This window comes from Ranitomeya imitator, chromosome 1, assembly GCF_032444005.1.
Source record: "Ranitomeya imitator isolate aRanImi1 chromosome 1, aRanImi1.pri, whole genome shotgun sequence".
In the NCBI taxonomy this organism is placed as follows: Eukaryota; Metazoa; Chordata; class Amphibia; order Anura; family Dendrobatidae; genus Ranitomeya; species Ranitomeya imitator.
Window position 1 is genome coordinate 248,224,119 of NC_091282.1, and position 25,359 is coordinate 248,249,477.

At 43.5% G+C, this 25,359-nt stretch overlaps 1 protein-coding gene across 2 annotated transcripts in view; it reads right to left on the minus strand.

Moving 5' to 3' along the window:
• Positions 1-25,359, minus strand: part of IFT81 (intraflagellar transport 81) — a 251,786-nt gene that overhangs the window by 31,559 nt on the left and 194,868 nt on the right. The gene's annotated exons all lie outside the window — the stretch shown is intronic.

Here is a 25,359-nt window from a genome sequence, read left to right on the forward strand (position 1 = left end):
TGTCAATACTACTTTTCCATCAAGGGGAAAAAAGGGGCAGTGTGGTCTACTGGCCGTCAGAAGGCAGTAAGGAGGAGGCTCTTGTAGACCTCCTGACCTGTTCTACTTGAAGTACTTGTATCCCCCATCTTTTCTTGTTGCTCATCGCATTGTGGTGTTCTTTTGTAAAGTGTATAGTGGCACACCACATTGTTAAGAGAATGGTAACACTAAAGGATCCCCTCATAGATGAATTTTGTATAAACCAGCTATTGATGGGTTCAGCCAACAATCTAATGGGGGCTGGCAGAGATGACTGTTGGTGGCTTTCTCATAGAGAACACAGGAGCACTTAGAGAGCGCACCTGTGTATGGGAGAGACAACTGCCAGGATTCTTGTGGTCCTTCTACAGTTTGATCACTAGCGGCTGCTATTTTTCGCTGCTCTTGTGTTCTGCAATTGCCCTTTTCAAAGATGGCAGATTCTGAACCTGTGGAATCTATCTGGTTTCCGGTTTGTACTACTTAAAGCCACATAGATCCTTTCACTTATTGCTTTAGTATTGTGTCTAGGTGTGTGTTAGTCTAGCTCCATTCTCCAGCTCCTGAACTTTCTTACCCAGACTGTCCTCATTTACCTCCGGATTGTTTCCTACAACTCCTTTGCTACAAGGACTTATTACTGATTGCTGTTCCTTGCTTGTGCTCCTCCGGCCACTGGATTCCAGCAGTGCTACACCAATTTCGTAACACTGACAGTCGAATGCTAAGTCACAGTATCATTCTGCCAAAAGCAGTTAATTTATTAATATGTTTTTATAAGTAATAATAGGGTAACAAGCACAAAGCAGCAGGCTAAAAAATACGCTCCAGAATTGTTTCATAGAGTATGCAAGTATTCACAAAAAAGGACAAGTCACAAGATCTTACAGAAGCACCCGGGACAGGAGCATTTATGAAAACTTCTTTTAAATACAAGAGTAGTTTAGCTGATGTTTTTTTTTTATTTATTCGGGTGTTTAACTTTTGAATAAACATCGAGAAATAAAGTTCTGTTGAACAGTCTGCCAACTATATAAAACTGGGTGAAGTTGGCATGTGCATACAAATATCCATTTTAGCTTTATACCATTATCTCATAGGCTGCTCACTTAAATCAGTGGCATGCTCTTTCTACTAAGCAGATCATACAGCTTAAAAATGAATAAATGAGCGGATAATGGCTTTATCCATCTGTATCATCATTGTTAGTAATGAGTGCGGTAGTAATCAGGACTGCAAAGCTTTTACCATACATGGTGGTCAAATCCACATCATGGGCATTTCCAATGTCATGTAATTTCCTCCCGAGCTGAAAATAGCAAATCTCCAGTCATGCAAACTAACACACTGTGTTTCCAAGGTACATTGAAGCTAATTACCCGATAAGTGAAAAATAAATTTAACTTCACAGGATATCTACAGTCAATTTGAACATTTAACACAATTTCTGTTTTTTTAATACCACGCCTCAAGAGGCAATATGATTTCCATTTCTATTAATTGAAAATCCATCAGATGGAGAATTCACATTATTAAAAATAAGACAGGTTTAGCTGCTATGAGTATGACCTGACTTGGCACTGATCTACATTTACGATTTTCTATTAACCAAAAAAATAAAATGCTTGTACTTATCCTCTCTTCTCTTTACAGATTACATTACTTGTTTGCAGACAGAGCCACAGACATTATCACACCCTACCAGTATAATCTTACTCTGATTGTGTTGACAGATACGTGGTAGAATCTACAGAAAATAGGATTTGTTTTTAAAATTATTAACCAACGACTGAAAGCAAAACTGGAGGTTTCTAATTCTACTGCCTGATAGTATGTTTTAATACAAGTTACACTTTAAAGGGGTTCCCTAAAAATAGAAAAAAATAACTAAAATGAAAGGTCTTTGTATATAAATTCCTAAATACTTTTAAATTAGCAAACCATAGTCATTTTATCTAATGAAGTAATAAGTAAAGAATTAAAATGGCCCATTTTGTTACATTGGCAGAAATATGTCCTAAAACGTTAATAGGACAAAGGCCTGTTAGCACGTGCAATGGGAGATAACATAAATACTGTCAAGCTATCTCCAGGTCACAGCAGCTGCTCAGCATTGAGAAAGACATGGTGGACAGCAGTGTGTGCAGCCTATTCTTACCCCAGCACCTTGGTATCTCCAGTATTAGATCAGGTAGATAGTGTGGACAGCAGTGTGAGCAGCCTCTTCTTACCTCAGCACCTTGGTATCTCCAGTATTAGATCAGGTAGACATGGTGGTCAGCAGTGTGTGCAGCCTCTTCTTACCTCAGCACCTTGGTATCTCCAGTGTTAGATCAGGTAGACAGGGTGGACAGCAGTGTGAGCAGCCTCTTCTTACCTCAGCACCCCTGGTGTCTCCAGTATTAGATCAGAAAGACATGGTGGACAGCAGTGTGAGCAGCCTCTTCTTACCTCAGCACCCCAGTATCTCCAGTATTAGATCAGTTAGACACGGTGGACAGCAGTGTGTGCAGCCTCTTCTTACCTCAGCACCTTGGTATCTCCAGTATTAGATCAGTTAGACACGGTGGACAGCAGTGTGTGCAGCCTCTTCTTACCTCAGCACCTTGGTATCTCCAGTATTAGATCAGATAGACAGGGTGGACAGCAGTGTGAGCAGCCTCTTCTTACCTCAGCACTCCTGGTGTCTCCAGTATTGGATCAGAAAGACATGGTGGACAGCAGTGTGAGCAGCCTCTTCTTACCTCAGCACCTTGGTATCTCCAGTATTAGATCAGGTAGACAGTGTGGACAGCAGTGTGAGCAGCCTCATCTTACCTCAGCACCCCAGTATCTCCAGTATTAGATCAGAAATACATTGTGGCCAGCAGTGTGAGAGGTCTCTTCCTACCTTAGCACCAAAGGAATCTCCAGTATTAGATCAGAAAGACATGGTGGACCCATAGAGGGACTAAGTAAAAAAGTAAAGAAAAAAATTCTAGAACTATAAAAAAAAATAATTCACAAAATTAAAAAAATTAAAAAAAATCACAAATGAAAAAATGAAATTAATATTATACCAATAAATATATATATTTATGTAAAAATAGAAATAAACAGAAAAAGTACACATATTTGGTATAGCCGTGTCCGTAACGATCAGATCTACACAACTGTTTCACGAGTTAAATCCCTTCAGTGAACATCATAAAAAAGGGGGGAAAAATAAGCTTTTTCATCATAGTGACAAACAAAAAGTGGAAAAAATGCAATCAAAAGATTGAATGGAAATAAAAATGGTATCACTGAAAACATCATCGAGTCCCACAAAAAATAATCCACCAAACAGCTCCATCAGTAGAGAAATAAAAAAAGCTACAACTCTTGGAATATAGCGAAGCAAAAACAATGAAATGAAAGAATCAAAATGTAAAGTCTGGGGCTAAAACTACAATTTTGTTGTAAAAATGTAATTTGTACTTCACTGGCCAATGATATAAAATTCTGTAACGAGTAATCTTGTCAATACAATCCTTAGATGAATTCATTGAGATATGTAGTTTGTAAAATGTGGTCACTTATCAGGGGGGGGAGGGGGTTTCTGCTGTTCTGGCACCTCAAGGGCTCCCCCAGTGGATCATGGCACCCTCAAACCTTTTCAACAAACTCTGAACTCCAATATGGTGTTTCTTCCCTTCTGAGCTTTGCACTGCGCCTCAAAAACAGTTTTTGAGTACATATGGGTATTGGCGTTCTCAGGAGAAATTGCATAACAAATTGTAAGGTCCAGTTTCTCATATTATCCCTTTTGAAAATTTAAAACTTGGGGCAAAAGAAACATTTTAGTGAAAAAAAAACAGTAATTTTCCCATGACTCAGCCCAATGTTATACATTTGTGTAAATTGCCTATGGGCTAAAAATGCTCACCACACCCATAGATGAATTCTACAAGAAGTGTAGTTTCCAAAAGGTTCACTTGTGGGGGTTCCTACTGTTTTGGCATGTTAGGGACTATTCAAATGTGACATGGCATCCGCAATCTATTCCAGCCAAAACTGCGCTCCAGAATTCACTTGGCGCTCCTTCCCTTCTGAGCCCTGTCATGTGTCCAAACAGTAGTTTTCCACGACATATGGGCTACCGATATTTTCAGAAATAATCGCAAATCATAACAACCAAAATTTACCACCAACATGAATTACAATGTGTCACAAAAACAGTCTCATAATCCCTGGGATATGTTGAAGCGTTCCAGAGTTATAACCTCATAAAATGACACTGATAAAAATTGAAAAAACTGGCCTGGTCAGGCAGGTGAGAACAGGCTGGGGGGGAAGGGTGTGTGTGAAGGGGTCAAATTGCATCTCCCTCCTACACTTTAATTTTAGTAAATACCTTGACTTCTATAAAATAATGATTTGCATCAAACCAGATATCTAAGAAATGATGTTCTGTCGCTCTGATATTTCCCTTGGAATTTGAGAAACAAAACGAAAACTGAGTTTTACCATTCCCCATTGTCAATAGGAGTACGGTATCTCCTTGCACACATTCAACCAGTGCTGATAGTTTCGGTGCACCCTATTGACGGGATGTATAGTAACACCTAGTTGACAATTTACATATTTGTAAGAAAAACAGAGGAACAGTACAATGGACATTAAAAATATGCTCTAGAATTGTTATTCCATGGGGAATACAGCTATTTATTATTTCAAAAAATTTATGAAAGCTGACAGATTTTTTGCTAAAACACCATTTTGCCATTTTTACATTTCATTAGATTACAATGTGAAACCTATGTCTACATCAAGATTTACCTTAAGTGCTGTCCAATGCCAGAAGTATATTATTTATTTTTTTAGGTGAAGAACATTCACCTTTTGTGACTCTTGTGGATCCAACGCACTCCAACTCAGGAGGTCTACGCCGGATCCATAAGGAATATCTGCACCGTCCAGATGTCAACAGGACCACTGAAACCTAATGTTTCTCTGATGATGTGCTCTTAAACGCAGGGTGGGAGCGATATCATATATTTATAAACAATGAATCTCAATAAATATATGGGATAGTAATATATGTTGTACCATTATAAATATGCTCAGCAATAAACGCAATGTGCTAGGCATCAAATGTCCATATGGACACAAGCAAAGGTTAACCAACATATTTACCTTGAATGAATACCAAACAATGCAGAGGCTCCAAAGTACCTGCGCCTGTGGCCCGATGCGCATTTCGGAGAAGACTTCGGCAAGGGGCATACTGTGGGTATGGTGCTGGAGTTTAAAAAGGGGACCGGAACCAATGCCACCGCGGAACGGAAATGACGCATGCGTTGCCATGCCAGCCGCGATGCCGGCCGGTATCCGCATTCTGTGATGGGTGACGTCACTATACAGGGTTCATTGTAGGGTATATTTATAATGGTACAGCATATATTACTACCACATATATTTATTGAGATTGTTTATAAATATATGCTATTCACTCCAACCCTGCGAGCCCCATACACACACTGACTATGTCCTTCTACCTACAGCTCCAGGGGACCGCTATGGGGGCGGCTTTTGCGCCCGCATATGCAAGTCTTTTCCTGGGGCTGTGGGAGAGGGATCTTCCCCTGTCAGATGAACAGGGATCGATTGACCGTGTCCCTTTGTGGACACGCTATATCGATGACGTCTTCTTCATCTGGCAGGGCACATCCGCCGACCTTGCGCGGTTTATGTCCCTCCTGAACAGCAACTACCTAAACATCCACCTCACATTTGTGTGTAGCGATGAATCTATTGACTTCCTAGATGTCACTATTAAGAGAGATATGGGGGGGACTCTAAATACGGATATCTTTTGTAAGAAAACATCGACTAACACCTTACTACACGCTGCTTCGAGACACACCACCCACATGATAAAATCTATCCCGGTGGGGCAATTCCTTCGTCTTAGACGAATCTGCTCAAATATGGGGGATTTCGAAAAAAGAGCTGATGAACTTCACCTCAGAATTAGGGAACGTGGGTATAGCGGTAGGTCCGTAAAAAGAGCTTATTTGAGAGCGAAACACACTTCTTATGTCCCTCTAATCGACCCTCTGCTGGTGTTAGTGAAAAGACTAGGTTTATCACCACCTTCAGTCTTCAATCCAATCAGATACGCCAGACTCTGGAGAGAGCCTGGCCTATTCTGAGGGTGGACCCGATTATTGGGAAATTTCTCCCTACTCGGCCACTGCTTATATTCAGACGAGCCAGAAACCTCCGGGATTGTTTGGTCCGAAGCCATCATGTGAGCCAACGTCCCCTGACCTTTTTGGAGAGGTATACTCCCAGGGCTGAATGTAGTCCGTGTGGCCACTGTGTCGCCTGCCCCAATGTGGATACCTGTGACACATTTATTGACTCAAAGGGTGCCAGGGTGTATTCCATCAGAACGTATATTACGTGCACCACACGGTATGTCATCTATTACGCCACCTGCCCCTGCGGACTTATATACGTAGGATTGACTACTCGTCAATTAAAAGTCCGCATCCGGGAGCACGTCTTGGGTATTCAGGCGGCACGTGGCCACACGGACCCATCGATGCTTAAAACGTTGCCCAGACATTTCTGGGAGCACCACGAATGTGATGCAACTCTGTTAAGGGTTAGGGGGATTGACGCCCTAAGAATTAACATCAGGGGGGGCCAGCTTTCAAAGAAGCTCGGTATGCTGGAGATGCGATGGATTTGGTGTCTCCAGACTACCTACCCGGAGGGTCTGAATGAAAATATTTTGTTCGCCCCGTTCTTGTAGTCCACTGGTTGCTTTCGCTAATATCTCTGTGTGCACTTCCGCATGTATTTTATTTTATGTGATTTTAATGGGTGTTTTCTTATTTTAGTACTGATGTTTATGGCACGAGAGGATGGTCTATCGGTGATTAGCTTGCGAATATTCTAAGGAGTCGTCTTGAACCTCATATACCCGTTCACTGGATGAGACAACTGCTGAAATGGGTCACTCAAGAAATTTCCTGCTACATCTGGATTCATCCCTGCGGACATTTTCTTAATATATACAATTGACTATTTCCTTATTCTCTAGTGATTCGATCCGTAGGGTATGTGATTGGTCGGCCCAGCAATCAACCGATATATTTGTTCTATATATGATCCTCATTGCTATTCTGGTAGTTTATATATATTTTTTATTTTTTGTTTTTGTTTTTTGCACTTGGGCACATCTAATACGACTTTTAATGGCTTTATATGGATTGATTGCGCTTTTACATTATATCGCACTATATATCTGGCCTATATTGGCACACTGTCTGGCCGCAGCACTATTTAAGTGGCACCGTTTGGATGCACTAAGCTGGGTTTCCTTATGTACAATATAAAGTTGCTAAGAGACTCTCTCTATGATATAGATATTACTTACTTCTTTTGTTATTATTGAATAGGTTTCCCCTTAATATCAATGCTGTGGGCTTCTTTAATATGGCCGCAACGCTAGCTGCATTACTGTCCTCACTAAAATGGCCACACAGTGTGCTTTTCTATGATCTTCTTTAAAATGGCCGATTAGTGCGATATGCGCATGCGCGGACGCGGTCCGGAAGTGCTGTTTCTGCCCTGGCATCATGGCGCCATCGCTGCGGGAGCACATGGGGCCCCATGCGGCTTCCTCTGTGTGGCGTCCAGGTGCTTTGGGAGCATATTCATTAGGCACCTCGCTGCCATCAGGTACTTTGTTGTTATTGGTCGGGTAATTAGATTCTGCCCTATCACTGTGTGCCCCCTCCCTTTTATACCTCACCCAGCCTGTCACTAGCATACCCCTTGAGAAAGGCAGAAGCCGAAACGCGCGTCGGGGGGGACAAGTGTGTGGTGCCTACTTATACGTGTGATCCTTGTACTCTACCCGGTATGTATATACTATGCTATGCATGGGTGCTATAATACCTTGTACCTTATGGTTCTCTGTGTACTGAGTTACATTGGGCTATCCTTGCATAGTCTTTACTCCATATGAGCTGTGCTCTTAGGGTAGTAATGTTTATATCTTTTTATTGTGGACACCTATCACCTGCCCATTTTTGTACATGCTTTGTGTAGTGCGGGGATTGTTATATCCCTCTGTTATGGTTTTTATCTGGTATTACTATTAATAAAGTTCTCTTTATATTTTTCTTTATTCTGGACTATTTGCTGCTTCTTTCTCCTTGTTGTTTTTGGCTATATTTGTGCAGTTTGTCCATTATGGTCCTTATTTTGGTCCCATTCCCATTATATATATAGACATACCCTTAGTTGGTTTATTCTATAATGTTGGTGACCGTATCTCTATCCACACTTTTGTTTTGCTTAACACTGACTATGTGCAAGTGTGTCTCTTGTTTCTTCTGCTTGTTCATAAGCAGGTGCTTCTCACAAAGTTAGAATATCAAAAACTTAATTTATTTCAGTTCTTCAATGCAAACAGTGAAATTCATGTATTATATAGAGTCATTACAAACAGTGATCTATTTCAAGTGTGTATTTCTGTTAATGTTGATGATTATGGCTTACAGCCAATGAAAACCCAAAAGTCATTATCTCAGTAAATTAGAGAAAAAACACGTGCAAAGGTTTCTTAAGCATTTAAAAAAGTCCCTTAGACTGTTTCAGTAGGTACCACAATCATGAGGAAGACTGCTGACTTGACAGATGTCCAGAAGGCAGTCATGGACACACTCCACAAGGAGGGTAAGCCACAAAAGGTCATTGCTAAAGAAGCTGTCTGTTCAGAGTGTTGTATTCAAGCATATTAATGGAAAGTTGAGTGGAAGGAAAACGTGTGGTAGAAAAAGGTGCACAAGCAACCAGGATAACCACAGCCTTGAAATGATTGTTAAGAAAAGGCCATTCAAAAAATTAGGGGAGATTTACAAGGAGTGGAGTGCTGCTGGAGTCATTGCTTAAGAACTACAACACACAGACGTTATCCAGGACACGGCCTACAAGTGTTGCATTCCTTGTGTCAAGCCACTCATTACCAATAGACAATGCCAGAAGCGTTTTTTCCTAGGCCAAGGAGAAAAAGAACTGTGTTGGTCAAGGTGTTGTTTTCAGATGAAAGTCAATTTTAAATTTCATTTGGAAATGAATGTCCCAGAGTCTGTAGGAACAGTGGAGAGGCACAAAATCACTGCTTGATATCTGGTGTGAAGTTTCCACAATTAGTGATAGTTTGGGGAGCCATGTCATCTGCTGGTGTAGTTCCACTGTGTTTTATGGAGACCAAAGTCAGCGCAGCCATCTACCAGGACATTTTTGAGCACTTTATGCTTCCCTCTGCCAACAAGCTTTTTGGAGATGGAAATTTCATTCTCCAGCAGGACTTGGTAACTTTCCAAATTGCCAAAAGTACCATATGTGGTTTAGAATCTATGTGGTATTGTGAAGAGGAAGATCAGAGACCCCAGACCCAACAATGCAGATGAGCTGAAGGCTACCAAAGCAACCTGGGCTTCCATAAAACCTCAGCAGTGCCACAGGCTGATCGCATCCATGCCATGCCGCATTGATGCAGTAATTGATGCAAAAGGAGCCCCAAGTATTGAGTGCATTTACTAAACATACATTTCAGTAGGCCAACTTTTCAGATTTTAAAATTATTTTTCATGCTGGTGTTATGAAGTATTCTAATTTACTGAGATAATGACTTTGGGGTTTTCACTGGCTGTAATCCATAATCATCAACATTAAAAGAAATAAATACTTGAAATAGATCACTCTGTATTGATTCTATATAATATACGAGTTTCCCTTTTTGTATTGAAGAACTGAAATAGATTAACTTTTTGATGATATTCTAATTTTGTGAGAAACACCTGTATGTAATTTAGCTAGTAAAGTTTTTCTTCATTTCTAATATTTGATTGGACTTCAAAATTGTCGTTCCCCAACTCCATCCCCTCTTTGATCTACATCAGAATGTGTAAAGACCTCTTAGGAAGATGAGAGGAAAAGTGCCTAAAAGAGGGAGCGCATTCAGATACTGAACTAGCGGCCTCAAAGGGTGGCATCAAATCCATAACAAAGGCACCTCTGAAACTCAGACCCATGTCTGCTTCCAAGGTGACTCAAGCTAAACTGGAATAGCTGGAAGTCGGCTGGCCAGATGTAGGCTGTTTGGAAGGAGTCAGCTTTGTTTCTAAAACATATTCTTAATGTCAACCTCGAGGTGGCAGCATATAAGCCATAATTCTTGTATCTCCAATTGAAGAATCCAAGAAATTTGTATTCAATGAAAACAGATTCTACCTGTAAATTGAGAACTTTGAGAATAAAAGATCAGTCCATGGTGAGAACAAAGTGGATTTCTCCGATAAGCTATATTACAAAGGTTTTTATTTTTATGTGTATTATTGATTTATGAGAAAAAGTGTAAACGGCTTTTACTCTTAAGTTTAACTATGGGTCTCTCTCTACTCTACCTACTGCTGTGGTTTATGGTAGCTATTCACGTTCAAAGCTTTACAATACTGTTCAATGTTTTCCCAATGGATAATAAGAAAGACTAGGTTTTCAGGTAGCATCTTGATATGATGCCTTTTTATTGCAGAAGTAATTCTTGGTAGTTCCTAGAATTGTTTCTTTGGAAAATTGCATCATGGCAGCACATGCTTTCTGGTGCTCCCACCACTGGTGGACACAGACAGAAAAGGGTCCCTGTGCAAAACACTATATAGGCCCTTTTCAGTCCAATAGCTCATCATAATACCTTCTGCTTTGGAGGGGGAAACGGGCCCCCTTACCTCCTGGGGCCCTCTGGGGCTACATGGATTACACCAATAGTATTGTCCACCCTTGGCTCCAGCTGGAGATAGAGCATTTAGTGTGTGGTTTAAAAAACAAAAAGTTCCTGTCCTTTAAAGATAGTATCAATACATCTAGCATAATCTTGATAATATTAGCAGAACTCCTACGCAGCTTCAGCCACGATTACAGGAAAACTGGGGACATCTATATTGGTTAAAATGGCTACAGGGGAACAAGTATTTGGGACAATGTTCTGTGGTATTATTTAGATTTCTTGCATTGCTATTTATAATTTTGACCTCGGAAAGAATGCCTCATAGATTTGAAAACCTTCTAAATTTAGATAGCAAAATACACAAGTCAGATTTTGTCAGCGCTCATATGATGGATGCGTTTTGATCATGGAAAACTTGAACTGAAGAGATTAAATTGATTTTAATCTTAATGAAATCTTTTCTTTGTGGGCTTATGAAATGAATTAAAAAGATACACGTATGGAAAAAAATAACATTTAGTCTACAAAACTAGTTATTATCAGCTTATATGTACAGACGATGGGTATGATTATCTCACTGGTCTTGTGATACAAAGAGCAACCTTTTTCATATAACAGTTATATAACGTTTTATATGCAGGACTCAGATTTTGTTGTACAGTGTAATGAATCATGATATCTCTATAAACAAGTAAATATAGACAGCAGAGATTGTGAAAAAGGGGGGTGAAGGACAGGTTTAACCCCTTACTGAGCGACAATATGTCTTTTAATGACCTGAGATATGAGAGAATAGCCTCCACATACAGGTGACATTCCAGCAGCTGTCGGCTGTACACTATAGCTGACAACTTGCTGCATCAGCCACGATCAGTGTTGGCATCGTCCATATCTGTTTACCATATAAATGGTTAAAGGGAATCTGTCACCTCATTTTGGCCCTATAAACTGCAGCTGTAATGCTGTAGATAAGCCCCCGATGTAACCTGAAAGATAAGAAAAACAAGTTAGATTATACTCACACAGGGGTGGTCCGGGCAGATAGGCGTCGCAGGTCCGGGTCCTCCCATCTTCATGCGATGACGTCCTCTTCCTTGCTTCTGTCGCGGCTCTAGTGCGCAGGTGCTGGGAAAGGTCAGAGAGGCCCGGCGCCTGCGCACTGCAGTATTTTACGTTGCCCTTAACAGGGCAAATCAGTACACCTGCGCCAAAGCCGTGACAGGAAGCAAGGAGGATGACGACATCGTATGAAGATGGGAGGCGCAGGACCCGAACCTGCAACGCCCACCGGACCCGCCCCTGGGGGAGTATAATCTAACTTGTTTTTCTTATCCTTCAGGTTACATCGGGGGCTTATCTACAGCATTACAGAATGCTGTAGATAAGCCCCTAATGGCGGTGGCCGCAGTTTATAGGGACAAAATGAGGTGAAAGATTCCCTTTAACAGAGCGTGGGGGCTCCCTCTTTATCCCCATTGGCACCAAGATTATGGTCACGCGGTCCTGATGATTGCCATTGAAGTTCACGACCAAATAATGTCCTTGGAGCAGGGGTGGGCAATTAATTTTCCCGAGGGGCCACATGAGAGACTGTGACTGTTGTGGAGGGCTGAACCAATATGCTAAAATTAATTAAGCTCAATATTAATCTCAACATATAATAATTAATATTAATTATCACTCAATACTGAGCAGAAATAAGTATGCCGACATTACCCTATATACCGCTTGAACCCGAATACAGATTCTTCTTTATATCGTATAAGCCCACACACAGCCTCCCCATGTCCAGCATATGAGGCCGGATAATAAACAAGAAAAGAAAAGCCACTATTATGTATGCACACCACCAAAAGTTATAATAAGTCAAACAAGCTTTATTGGTAGCATATAAAAACAATTAAAACCACACACACAAAACTCCCTCCATATACGTGTGCCCAACACTGCCCAATACACAATACTTCCATATAGTAGTGGAAAACATGCATCAAATATGGCAGATAATCAAATAGTATACACATATAAATAATTACTGGCAAATACGGCCAAATAATTATCCCAATTACCCAACATGCTGCGGCTCTCCCTCCGTTGCCCTTCACTTGCTGGCTGCCCAGTTCTTGCTATATTGTCTCTATATTTTGTGAGCCTTCTGTCTGGATCACCTTCTAGCTGCCGCAGCATGTTCCCCTCTTTTGCTCAGGACGGGTGACAGCCGTGCTCCTTCTTCCTATTTGGGGTAATTATTTGGCCGTATTTGCATGTGCCCTACTCATTACATACCAGGAGGACTATTTGCTGTGGGTAAGCTGCAGCCTGACAGGGTTTTGCTATTGACAGATATATCTTTTGCTGATCAGGACAGGGCGGCTTTGCCAGTAATTATTTATGTGTATACTATTTGATTATCTGCCATATTTGATGCATGTATTCCACTACTATATGGAAGTATTGTGTATTGGGCAGTGTTGGGCACACGTATATGGAGGGAGTTTTGTGTGTATGGTTTTAATTGTTTTTATATGTTACCAATAAAGCTTGTTTGACTTATTATAACTTTTGGTGGTGTGCATACATTATTGTGGCTTTTCTTTTCTTGTTTATTATCTGCGCTGCGTATTAGCCATTGTTTTGCACCCCCAATATATATTTATTTATTTGATATCATTGTGGTGCGCCAACTAATTTTTCTATGATGCAGCATATGAGGCCCACACAGCCTCCCCATGTCCAGTATGAGGCCCACACAGCCTCCCCATGTCCAGCATATGAGCCCCACACAGCCTCCCCATGTCCAGCATATGAGCCCCACACAGCCTCCCCATGTCCAACATGAGCCCCACACAGCCTCCCCATTTCCAGCATATGAGCCCCACACAGCCTCCCCATGTCCAACATGAGCCCCACACAGCCTCCCCATGTCCAGCATATGAGCCCCACACAGCCTCCCCATGCCCAACATGAGCCCCACACAGCCTCCCCATGTCCAGCATATGAGCCCCACCCAGCCTCCCCATGTCCAACATGAGCCCCACACAGCCTCCCCATGTCCAGCATATGAGCCCCACACAGCCTCCCCATGCCCAACATGAGCCCCACACAGCCTCCCCATGTCCAGCATATGAGCCCCACACAGCCTCCCCATGCCCAACATGAGCCCCACACAGCCTCCCCATGTCCAGCATATGAGCCCCACACAGCCTCCCCATGCCAACATGAGCCCCACACAGCCTCCCCATGTCCAGCATATGAGTCCCACACAGCATCCCCATGTCCAGCATATGAGCCCCACAGCCTCCCCATGTCCAGCATATGAGCCCCACACAGCCTCCCCATGTCCAGCATATGAGGCCCACACAGCCTCCTCATGCCCAACATATGAGTCCCACACAGCATCCCCATGTCCAGCATGAGCCCCACACAGCCTCCCATGTCCAGCATATGAGCCCCACACAGCCTCCCCATGTCCAGCATATGAGCCCCACACAGCCTTCCCACGTCCAGCATATGAGCCCCACACAGCCTCCCATGTCCAGCATATGAGCCCCACACAGCCCCCCGATGTCCAGCATATGAGCCCCACACAGCCCCCCGATGTCCAGCATATGAGCCCCACACAGCCTCCCCATGTCCAGCATATGAGCCCCACACAGCCTCCTCATGCCCAACATATGAGTCCCACACAGCATCCCCATGTCCAGCATATGAGCCCCACACAGCCTCCTCATGCCCAACATATGAGCCCCACACAGCCTCCCCGTGTCCAGCATATGAGAACCACACAGCCTCCCCATGTCCAGCATGAGGCCCACACAGCATCCCCATGCCCAACGTGAGCCCCACACAGCATCCCCATGTCCAGCATATGAGCCCCACACAGCCTCCCCATGTCCAGCATATGAGCCCCACACAGCCTCCCCATGTCCAGTATATGAGGCCCACACAGCCTCCCCATGTCCAGTATATGAGGCCCACACAGCCTCCCATGTCCAGCATATGAGCCCCACACAGCCTCCCCATGTCCAGTATATGAGGCCCACACAGCCTCCCCATGTCCAGTATATGAGGCCCACACAGCCTTCCCATGTCCAGTATATGAGGCCCACACAGCCTCCCCATGTCCAATACATGAGGCCCACACAGCCTCCCCATGTCCTGACCATGAGGCCCACACAGCCTCCCTATATACTGCATGAGCCCCACACAGCCCCCCGATGTCCAGCATATGAGCCCCACACAGCCTCTCCATGTCCAGCATATGAGGTCCACACAGCATCCCCATGTCCAGCATATGAGCCCCACACAGCATCCACATGTCCAGCATATGAGCCCTACACAGCTTTCCCATGTCCAGTGAGCCCCACACAGCCTCCCTATGTCCTGCATATGCGGCCCACACAGCATCCCCAAGTCCAGCATATGAGCCCCACACAGCCTCCCCATGTCCTGACCATGAGGCCCCCACAGCCTCCCTATATACCGCATGATCCCCACACAGCCCCCCGATGACCAGCATATGAGGTCCACACAGCCTCCCCATGTCCAGTATATGAGGCCCACACAGCCTCCCCATATCCAGTATATGATGCCCACACAGCCTCCCCATATCCAGTATATGATGCCCACACAGCCTCCCTATGTCCAGTATATGAGGCCTACGCAACCTACCCATGTCCAGCATATGAGGCCCATGCAGCCTCCCCATGTCCAGTATATGAGGCCTACACAGCCTCCCCATGTCCGGCATATAAGGCCCACACAGCCTCCACATGTCCACAGTAAGACCCCATAGCTTCCCCATATCCACAGTAAGACCCCCATAGCCTCCACATGTCCGTAGTAAGACCCCCATAGCTTTCTCATGTCCACAAGTAAGACACCCATAGTCTACTCGTGTCCACATTAAGACCCCCATAGCCTTCCCGTGTTCACAGTAAGACCGCTATAGCCTTCCCATGTCTACAGTAAGACCCCCATAGCCTTCCCATGTCCACAGTAAGACACCCATAGCCTCCTCAAATACACAGTAAGACTCCCATAGACTCCTAATGTCCACAGTAAGACACCCATAGTCTACTCAAGTCCATAGTAATACCCCCATAGCCTCTCGATGTCCACAGTAAGACCCCCATAGCCTCCCCATGTGCAGCCAAACACATACATACATAAATAAATAATAAAAAAACAACAACACATACTCACCTCGGTCCCGTTCCCAGGCACTCTGCTTCTGCCTGTAAAAAAATGAACCTCCTAAAATGCTAACAAAATAAAATAACATTTTATAAATGGCACTGATGTAAAGCAGACATGAGGGAAATGTTATTTATTAACCTCTTAATCCCATATGACGTACTATCCCGTCAAGGTGACCTGGGACTTAATTCCCAGTGACGGGATAGTACGTCATATGCGATCACGGGGGGAGCGCGGCCGAGTGTCAGCTGACTATCGCAGCTGACATCCAGCACTATGTGCCAGGAGTGGTCACGGACCGCCCCTGGCACATTAACCCCCGTCACACTGTGATCAAACATGTGTGAAAAAAAGTTAAATGTTCATTTTTTTTTAAACATTTCAAAAATTCCTGTGAAACACCTGAAGGGTTAATAAACTTCTTGAATGTGGTTTTGAGTACCTAGAGGGGTGCAGTTTTTAGAATGGTGTCACACTTGGTTATTTTCTATCATATAGACCCCTCAAAATGACTTCAAATGTGATGTGGTCCCTAAAAAAAAATGGTGTTGTAAAAATGAGAAACTGCTGGTCAAATTTTAACCCTTATAACTCCCTAACAAAAAAAATTTTTGGTTCCAAAATTGTGCTGATGTAAAGTAGACAAGTGGGAAATGTTACTTATTACCGTATATACTCGAGTATAAGCCGAGATTTTCAGCCCATTTTTTTGGGCTGAAAGTCCCCCTCTCGGCTTATACTCGAGTCATACCCGGGGGTCGGCAGGTGAGGGGGGGGGGGGGGAGGCGGGTGCTGTCTAACTATACTTACCTACTGCTGGCGCGGTCCCTGCACATCCCTGCTTCTTCCAGCGCTGCAGATTCTTCCTGTACTGAGCGGTCATAGCGGTAATAGAGGTGGAGCCGCATATTCATTACTGTAATGAGCGGTAACTGTGACCGCTCAATACAAGAAGAAGATGCAGCGGTGGAAGAAGCAAGGACTGCACAGCGCCAGCAGTAGGTGAGTATACGGGGAGGGGAGCGCAGCGCTGCGCGATATTTACAGCTCCTCGTTCCGGTGCGGCTCCGTCTTCATCGTCCTCTGGCTGTGACGCTCAGGTCAGAGGGCGCGGTGACGTAGTCAGTGCGCGCCCTCTGCTGAACGTCAGTGCTGAAGACGGAGCCGCACGAGGAGCAGGTAAATATTGAAAGTGCCGGGGGCCTGAGCGAAGAGAGGTATGCGATTTTTTTTTTATCGCAGCAAAAGCATATGGGGCAAGTGACTGTACGGAGCATCTTATGGGGCCAAAACACTTGTGCAGCACTATATGGGGCAAGAGACTGAATGGAGCATCTTATGGGGCCATAACGTTTGTGCAGCACTATAAGGGGGCAGTGACTGTATGGAGCATCTTATGGGGCCATAACGATTGTGCAGCACTATAAGGGGCAGTGACTGTATGGAGCATCTTATGGGGCCATAACGTTTGTGCAGCACTATAAGAAGCAAGTGATTGTACGGAGCATCTTATGGGGCCATAACGCTTGTGCAGCATTATATGGGGCAAGTGACTGTATGGAGAATCTTATGGGGCCATAACGCTTGTGCGGCATTATATGGGGCAAGTGACTGTATGGAGCATCTTATGGGGCCATAATGCTTGTGCAGCATTATATGGGGCAAGTGTCTGTATGGAGCATCTTATGGGGCCATAACGTTTGTACAGCACTATATAGGGCAAATATCTCTATGGAGCATCTTATGGGGCCCTTATTACCCTTTATGCAGGATTATATGGGGCATATTTTAATATGGAGCATCTAATGGGGCCCATCAAACTTTATGGAGCATTATATGGGGCTCCTGATTCAATATGGATATTCAAAAACACTTAAAGGGACTCTGTCACCTGAATTTGGCGGGACTGGTTTTGGGTCATATGGGCGGAGTTTTCGGGTGTTTGATTCACCCTTTCCTTACCCGCTGGCTGCATGCTGGCTGCAATATTGGATTGAAGTTCATTCTCTGTCCTCCATAGTACACGCCTGCGCAAAGCAATCTTGCCTTGTGCAGGCGTGTACTATGGAGGACAGAGAATGAACTTCAATCCAATATTGCAGCCAGCATGCAGCCAGCGGGTAAGGAAAGGGTGAATCAAACACCAGAAAACTCCGCCCATATGACCCAAAACCAGTCCCGCCAAATTCAGGTGACAGGTTCCCTTTAACCTACTGATGTCTCAATTAATTTTACTTTTATTGGTATCTATTTTAACTTTTGAAATTTATCGATAGCTGCTGCATTTTCCACCCTAGGCTTATGCTCGAGTCATTAAGTTTTCCCAGTTTTTTGTGGCAAAATTAGGGGGGTCGGCTTATACTCGAGTATATACGGTAAGTATTTTGTGTGACATATCTCTGTGATTTAAGGGCATAAAAATTAAAAGTTGGAAAATCGCGAAATTTTCAACATTTTCGCCAAAGTTCCATTTTTTTCACAACTAAATGCAAGTCTTATCGAAGAAATGTTACCACTATCATGAATTATAATATGTCACGAGAAAATGTCAGAATCACTGTGATCCGTTGAAGCCTTCCACAGTTATAACCTCATAAAGGGACAGTTGGTCAGAATTGTAAAAATTGGCCCGGTCATTAACGTGCAAACCACCCTTGGGGCTTAAGGGGTTAATGTTTTGCTGTGATATGACTATCTGGATTAAAGGGATAAACATTCAAAGTTTGAAAATTGCCAAATTTTTTTCATTTTTATCAAATTTCTGATTTTTTTTTATAAATAAACACAAAACATATCAACCCAAATTTACCATTATCATAAAGTATAATGAACCACGAAAAAACAGTCTCAAAATTACTAAGATTTGTTGAAGTATTCCAGAGTTATTACCACATAAAGTGACATTGGTAAGATTTCCAAAATTTAGCTGGTCACTAAGGGGTTATTTTTAGTTGTGAAAAACCATACACTTTATCAATCATTAAATTAAATAACATTATTATTTATTATGCATTGCTTATATAGCGCCATCATATTCCACAGCACTTCACAGACATCATCATCACTGTCCCCATTGGGACTCACAATCTAAATTCACCATCAGTAGGTCTTTGGAGTGTGGGAGAAAACCCACACAAACACGGGGAGAACATACAAACTTTATCTCTTTACGATGTAAGCCTATGATTCATCAGAGCGAAACTCTATAGGCTTATATTGTAAAATATACTCACACAGAGCATAGAGTGAGCCGGAGAGTCTGAAGAGCAGCGAGGTAGGTGAGTATATTAACACATTCACACTGCACTATATACATGTTTAGGAAAAAAAAGGTCATGTGAGTGCGTCTTTAAAGGGGTTGTCCACTACAAAGACAACCCCTTCTTGATCAAAATGTTTGGCCCTCATAAAATGATAACGTTTATACTCCCCTCCTGTGCCAACACCATTCCCGCGGTGTCGGTACTCGCTCTCCTGGGGCTTTCCTGTGGGTGTTGTGACACCGGTGTCCAATCACCACTGGCGTCACTGTCCCCACCATCGGAAAAATTGAACATGCAGAGGAAGTCTGGGCTGCAGCGGATCTCGGACTTCCTCTTCATGCTTATTTCGACAGGAGTCGGAGACAGTGACACGTCGTCTTCACAGCAACCGCACGTGAGCCCCGAGAGAGCGAGCGCAAACACTGCGGGAACAGTGCCGGCAAGGGAGGGAAGTATAAGCTTTATTATTTTATGGGGGGCCAAGCGAGTATGACAAGAAATTGTCCAAGTGGTGGACAACTTCTTTAAGTGGTTTCCCAACTCTTTTAAAAGCTATTTTAAAAGTTCCACAATCTTAACCCCTTAACACACCATGACAAGAAGGACATGTACATCATGGAGCGGTTGCCGATGTATAGAGAGGGATCAGGAGCTGAGCGTGCTCCACACAGGGGCGATTGTCTTCGATGTTTTCCGTGGACCACTCGGTGCGAGGAATAAACAAAAATCGGACAAGTGGATGACCCCATAGACTATTGAAAATCACGGATAGCACCCATACGCAAAGAATGAACGTCTAAATGAGGCCTTATCCACAGTTAAAAATAAAGAAATGTAGCTCTTGTTCCTATTTTTTTATGAATGGGGAAGTATTATACCATAAGGCAGGCATGTCAAACTCAGGGTACCCCGAGGGCCACATGAGTAACAAGAGGTTGTTGCGAGGGCCGCACACAGCAGCTAATGTCACACACGTATTTGCTGATTGTATCACAGTCTTAGGCTTCATGCACGTGGCTGTAATCAGGGCCCAAACTATAAAAGGAAAGGCCAATCTTTTGAATGGACCCCCATACACACTTTCTTGCAAAGTCTCAAAAAAACTCTGGAAAACAGAGTACCATTAGTGCCCCACACACTTTCATAGAGCCCTCAATCAGTTATCGTGCCCCTTTGTGCCCACTCACAATAATGTCCCCTTAGCACCTTCACACAGTAGTGATGCCCCCTTAGTTATCTGCACACACACAGTATGAGGTCAACTTACTTTTCCCCATCGAGTATGAAGTCTTCTATGAATCTATGTGGACCACAAATTGGTGTCCACACAGAGTCCGATCCCCCTTCAGGTGTGATGTCCCCCCATGGTGAATTGCCACCTCAGTATGTCTTCACATTGTACAATGCCCCCGGAGTTGCCGCCTGCAGCAAAGTGAATTATTGAATCCCCCTTGGTAAAAGAAAGGTATCAATCACTTACACAAATCAATGGGGACAGAACAGTTTTGCATGTTTTATTGTTAGTGAATGATCTCTGTGTGTTCCCCTGGGTCATGTTATTTTAATGAAAGCCGTCAGATTTTAGTGCAGCATTACATTCTCCACCTTGATTAAATTCATATTCCTTCCAATCCCCCTTGGTGGGGCCTGAAGAAGCACATAGCGGCTGATTCTATTATCAGTAATATTAGTGTTATTTAACGGTTAAATAACACTAATATTACCGATAATAGGATAAATTTTAACCCTCTTATACAAGGAAAGGAGCTTACAGTCACCCACACATGAGCTGGGAAAGCCTGTACAGGAGGGCCACTCACTTCCTTGGACTTGGGTCCCTTCTTCCTCGGTCACAGTATCCCACCCAGTCACTCTCAGGACTGACTTAGGACGGTGATCAGCAGCAACGCGAGCCGCAGAAGTACAAAACGCGCGATCAGCACTTCCGGGTCGTCATTCATTGGCCCACATCCCTGCATATGACCTGCTTACGTGATCAGCAGCCGACCAAAGTACACACGTCATGGATTGACACGGAGCTACTTGGTCGGCTGCTGATCACGTAAGCAGGTCATATGCAGGGATATCGGCCAATGAAGAGCCGGAAGTGCTGATCGTGAAGTTTTGAGCATCTGTGGCCCGCACAAAAGTCTCAAACTTTGTGTTTACAGACAAAGTTTGAGACTTTTGTGCGGGCCGCAGATATGCCTGTAAAGGGCCGCATGCGGCCCGTGGGACGCGTGTTTGACATGCCTGCCATAAGGTATATGCTTTGTTTTTAGTGATCAGGAGGTTTGTTTTTTTTTTTTTAAAAAAAGATGAGCTCCTGCAGAAAATATACATTTTATTATTTTCCGTGTATCTCAAAATCCGAGTTCTTTTCTGTGGAATGTTCATACCTTTTGCATAAGAGGTGTAATGTGTAAATTAACGATAGGTCAGGCGGCAGCTTGAGATTTTCCTTGGTGATATGTTATGGAGAAACGGGAAGGCGGTAATGGGACATATTGATTAAGCTTAAATAACAAATAGTATGTAACATTCATGCATACTCCATACTGTCAGGATGAACCTAATAGTGAAATTGATTGCCTGCATTGAGAGCACTGATAGCCTGAACACAACTGTGCAAGCTTGTCCTGGAGGTAACATCTGAGACATACAGAGACCCCAAACAAATTAGAAAACTGATGTCAGTTATGCTTATTATTTATTCAGTATATCACATACATAAATGAACCTAATAATGGGAATCCACCTTTAAGGGCTTTTTATATGGGGAGATTATTGTGTAAAATATCTCATGATTGTAATGAATCTTTTTAACCCCTTTCTGACATCGGACGTACTATCCCGTCAAGGTGGGGTGGGCCCCTATGACCACGGACGGGATAGTACGTCCAGCGCGATCGGCGGCGCTCACGGGGGGAGCGCGGCCGATCGCGGCCAGGTGTCAGCTGCCTGTCGCAGCTGACATCCGGCACTATGTGCCAGGAGCGGTCACGGACCGCCCCCGGCACATTAACCCCTGGCACACCGCGATCAAAGATGATCGCGATGTGCCGGCGGTGCAGGGTTCCCTGAGCCCCCCGCAGCAACGCGATGTGATCGCGTTGCTGCGAGGGTCTTACCTCCCTCCCTGCCTGCTCCAGGCCCGGATCCAAGATGGCCGCGGATCCGGGTCCTGCAGGGAGGGAGGTGGCTTCACAGAGCCTGCTCAGAGCAGGCACTGTGAAGGCTGTACTGCTCTAAGTGAGATCAGTGATCTGACAGAGTGCTGTGCACACTGTCAGATCACCGATCTGTGATGTCCCCCCCTGGGACAAAGTAAAAAAGTTAAAAAAAATTTTTCCAAATGTGTAAAAAAAAAAAAAAAAAAAAAATTCCTAAATAATGAAAAAAAATATATATATTATTCCCATAAATACATTTCTTTATCTAAATAAATAAAAAAAAACAATAAAAGTACATATATTTAGTATCGCCGCATCCGTAACGGCCCGGCCTATAAAACTGGCCCACTAGTTAACCCCTTCAGTAAACACCGTAAGAAGAAAAAAAAAAACGAGGCAAAAAACAACGCTTTATTATCATACCGCCGAACAAAAAGTGGAATAACACGCGATCAAAAAGACAGATATAAATAACCATGGTACCGCTGAAAGCGTCATCTTGTCCCGCAAAAAACGAGCCACCATACAGCATCATCAGCAAAAAAATAAAAAAGTTATAGTCCTGAGAATAAAGCGATGCAAAAATAATTATTTTTTCTATAAAATAGTTTTTATCGTATAAAAGCGCCAAAACATAAAAAAATTATATAAATGAGGTGTCGCTGTAATCGTACTGACCCGAAGAATAAAACTGCTTTATCAATTTTACCAAACGCGGAACGGTATAAACGCCTCCCCCAAAAGAAATTCATGAATAGCTGGTTTTTGGTCATTCTGCCTCACAAAAATCGGAATAAAAAGCGATCAAAAAATGTCACATGCCCGAAAATGTTACCAATAAAAACGTCAACTCGTCCCGCAAAAAAACAAGACCTCACATGACTCTGTGGACCAAAATATGGAAAAATTATAGCTCTCAAAATGTGGTAATGCAAAAAATATTTTTTGCAATAAAAAGCGTCTTTCAGTGTGTGACGGCTGCCAATCATAAAAATCCGATATAAAAAACCCAGTATAAAAGTAAATCAACCCCCCCTTCATCACCCCCTTAGTTAGGGGATAAAAAAAAATGTATTTTTTTCCATTTTCCCATTAGGGCTAGGGATAGGGCTAGGGTTAGGGCTAGGTTTAGGGTTAGGGCTAGGGTTAGGGTTAGGGCTAGGGCTAGGGATAGGGCTAGGGCTACAGTTTGGGTTGGGGCTAAAGTTACAGTTAGGGTTTAGATTACATTTACAGTTGGGAATAGGGTTGGGATTAGGGTTAGGGGTGTGTCAGGGTTAGAGGTGTGGTTAGGGTTACCGTTGGAATTAGGGTTAGGGGTGGGTTTGGATTAGGGTTTCAGTTATAATTGGGGGGTTTCCACTGTTTAGGCACATCAGGGGCTCTCCAAACGCGACATGGCGTCCGATCTCAATTCCAGCCAATTCTGCGTTGAAAAAGTAAAACAGTGCTTCTTCCCTTCCGAGCTCTCCCGTGTGCCCAAACAGGGGTTTACCCCAACATATGGGGTATCAGCGTACTCAGGACAAATAGGACAACAACTGTTGGGGTCCAATTTCTCCGGTTACCCTTGGGAAAATACAAAACTGGGGGCTAAAAAATAATTTTTGTGGGAAAAAAAAAGGATTTTTTATTTTTACGGCTCTGCGTTATAAACTGTAGTGAAACACTTGGGGGTTCAAAGTTCTCACAACACATCTAGATAAGTTCCCTGGGGGGTCTAGTTTCCAATATGGGGTCACTTGTGGGGGGTTTCTACTGTTTAGGTACATTAGGGGTTCTGCAAACGCAATGTGACGCCTGCAGACCATTCCATCTAAGTTTGCATTCCAAATGGCACTCCTTCCCTTCCGAGCCCTCCCATGCGCCCAAACGGTGGTTTCCCCCAACATATGGGGTATCAGCGTACTCAGGACAAATTGGACAACAACTTTTGGGGTCGAATTTCTCCTCTTACCCTCGGGAAAATACAAAACTGGGGGCTAAAAAATAATTTTTGGGGGAAAGATTTTTTTTTTTAATTTTCACGGCTCTGCGTTACAAACTGTAGTGAAACACTTGGGGGTTCAAAGCTCTCACAACACATCTAGATGAGTTCCTTAGGGGGTCTAGTTTCCAAAATGGTGTCACTTGTGGGGGGTTTCTACTGCTTAGGTACATTAGGGGCTCTGCAAATGCAATGTGACACCTGCAGACCATTCCATCTAAGTCTGCATTATAAATGGAGCTCCTTCCCTTCCGAGCCCTCCCATGCGCCTAAACAGTGGTTCCCCCCCACATATGGGGTATCAGCGCACTCAGGACAAATTGGAAAACAAATTTTGGGGTCCAATTTCTCCTGTTACCCTCGGGAAAATACAAAACTGGGGGCTAAAAAATAATTTTTGTGGGAAAAAATTTTTGTTTTATTTTTACGGCTCTCCATTATAAACTTCTGTGAAGCCCTTGGTGGGTCAAAGCGCTCACCACACATCTAGATAAGTTCCTTAGGGGGTCTACTTTCCAAAATGGTGTCACTTGTGGGGGGTTTCAATGTTTAGGCACATCAGTGGCTCTCCAAACGCAACATGGCGTCCCATCTCAATTCTTGTCAATTTTGCATTGAAAAGTCAAACGGCGCTCCTTCCCTTCCGAGCTCTCCCATCCGCCCAAACAGTGGTTTACCCCCACATATGGGGTATCAGCGTACTCAGGACAAATTGTACAACAACTTTTGGGGTCCAATTTCTTCTCTTACCCTTGGAAAAATAAAAAATTGGGGGCGAAAAGATAATTTTTGTGAAAAAATATGATTTTTTATTTTTACGGTTCTACATTATAAACTTCTGTGAAGCACTTGGTGGGTCGAAGTGCTCACCACACATCTAGATAAGTTCCTTAGGGGGTCTACTTTCCAAAATGGTGTCACTTGTGGGGGGTTTCAATGTTTAGG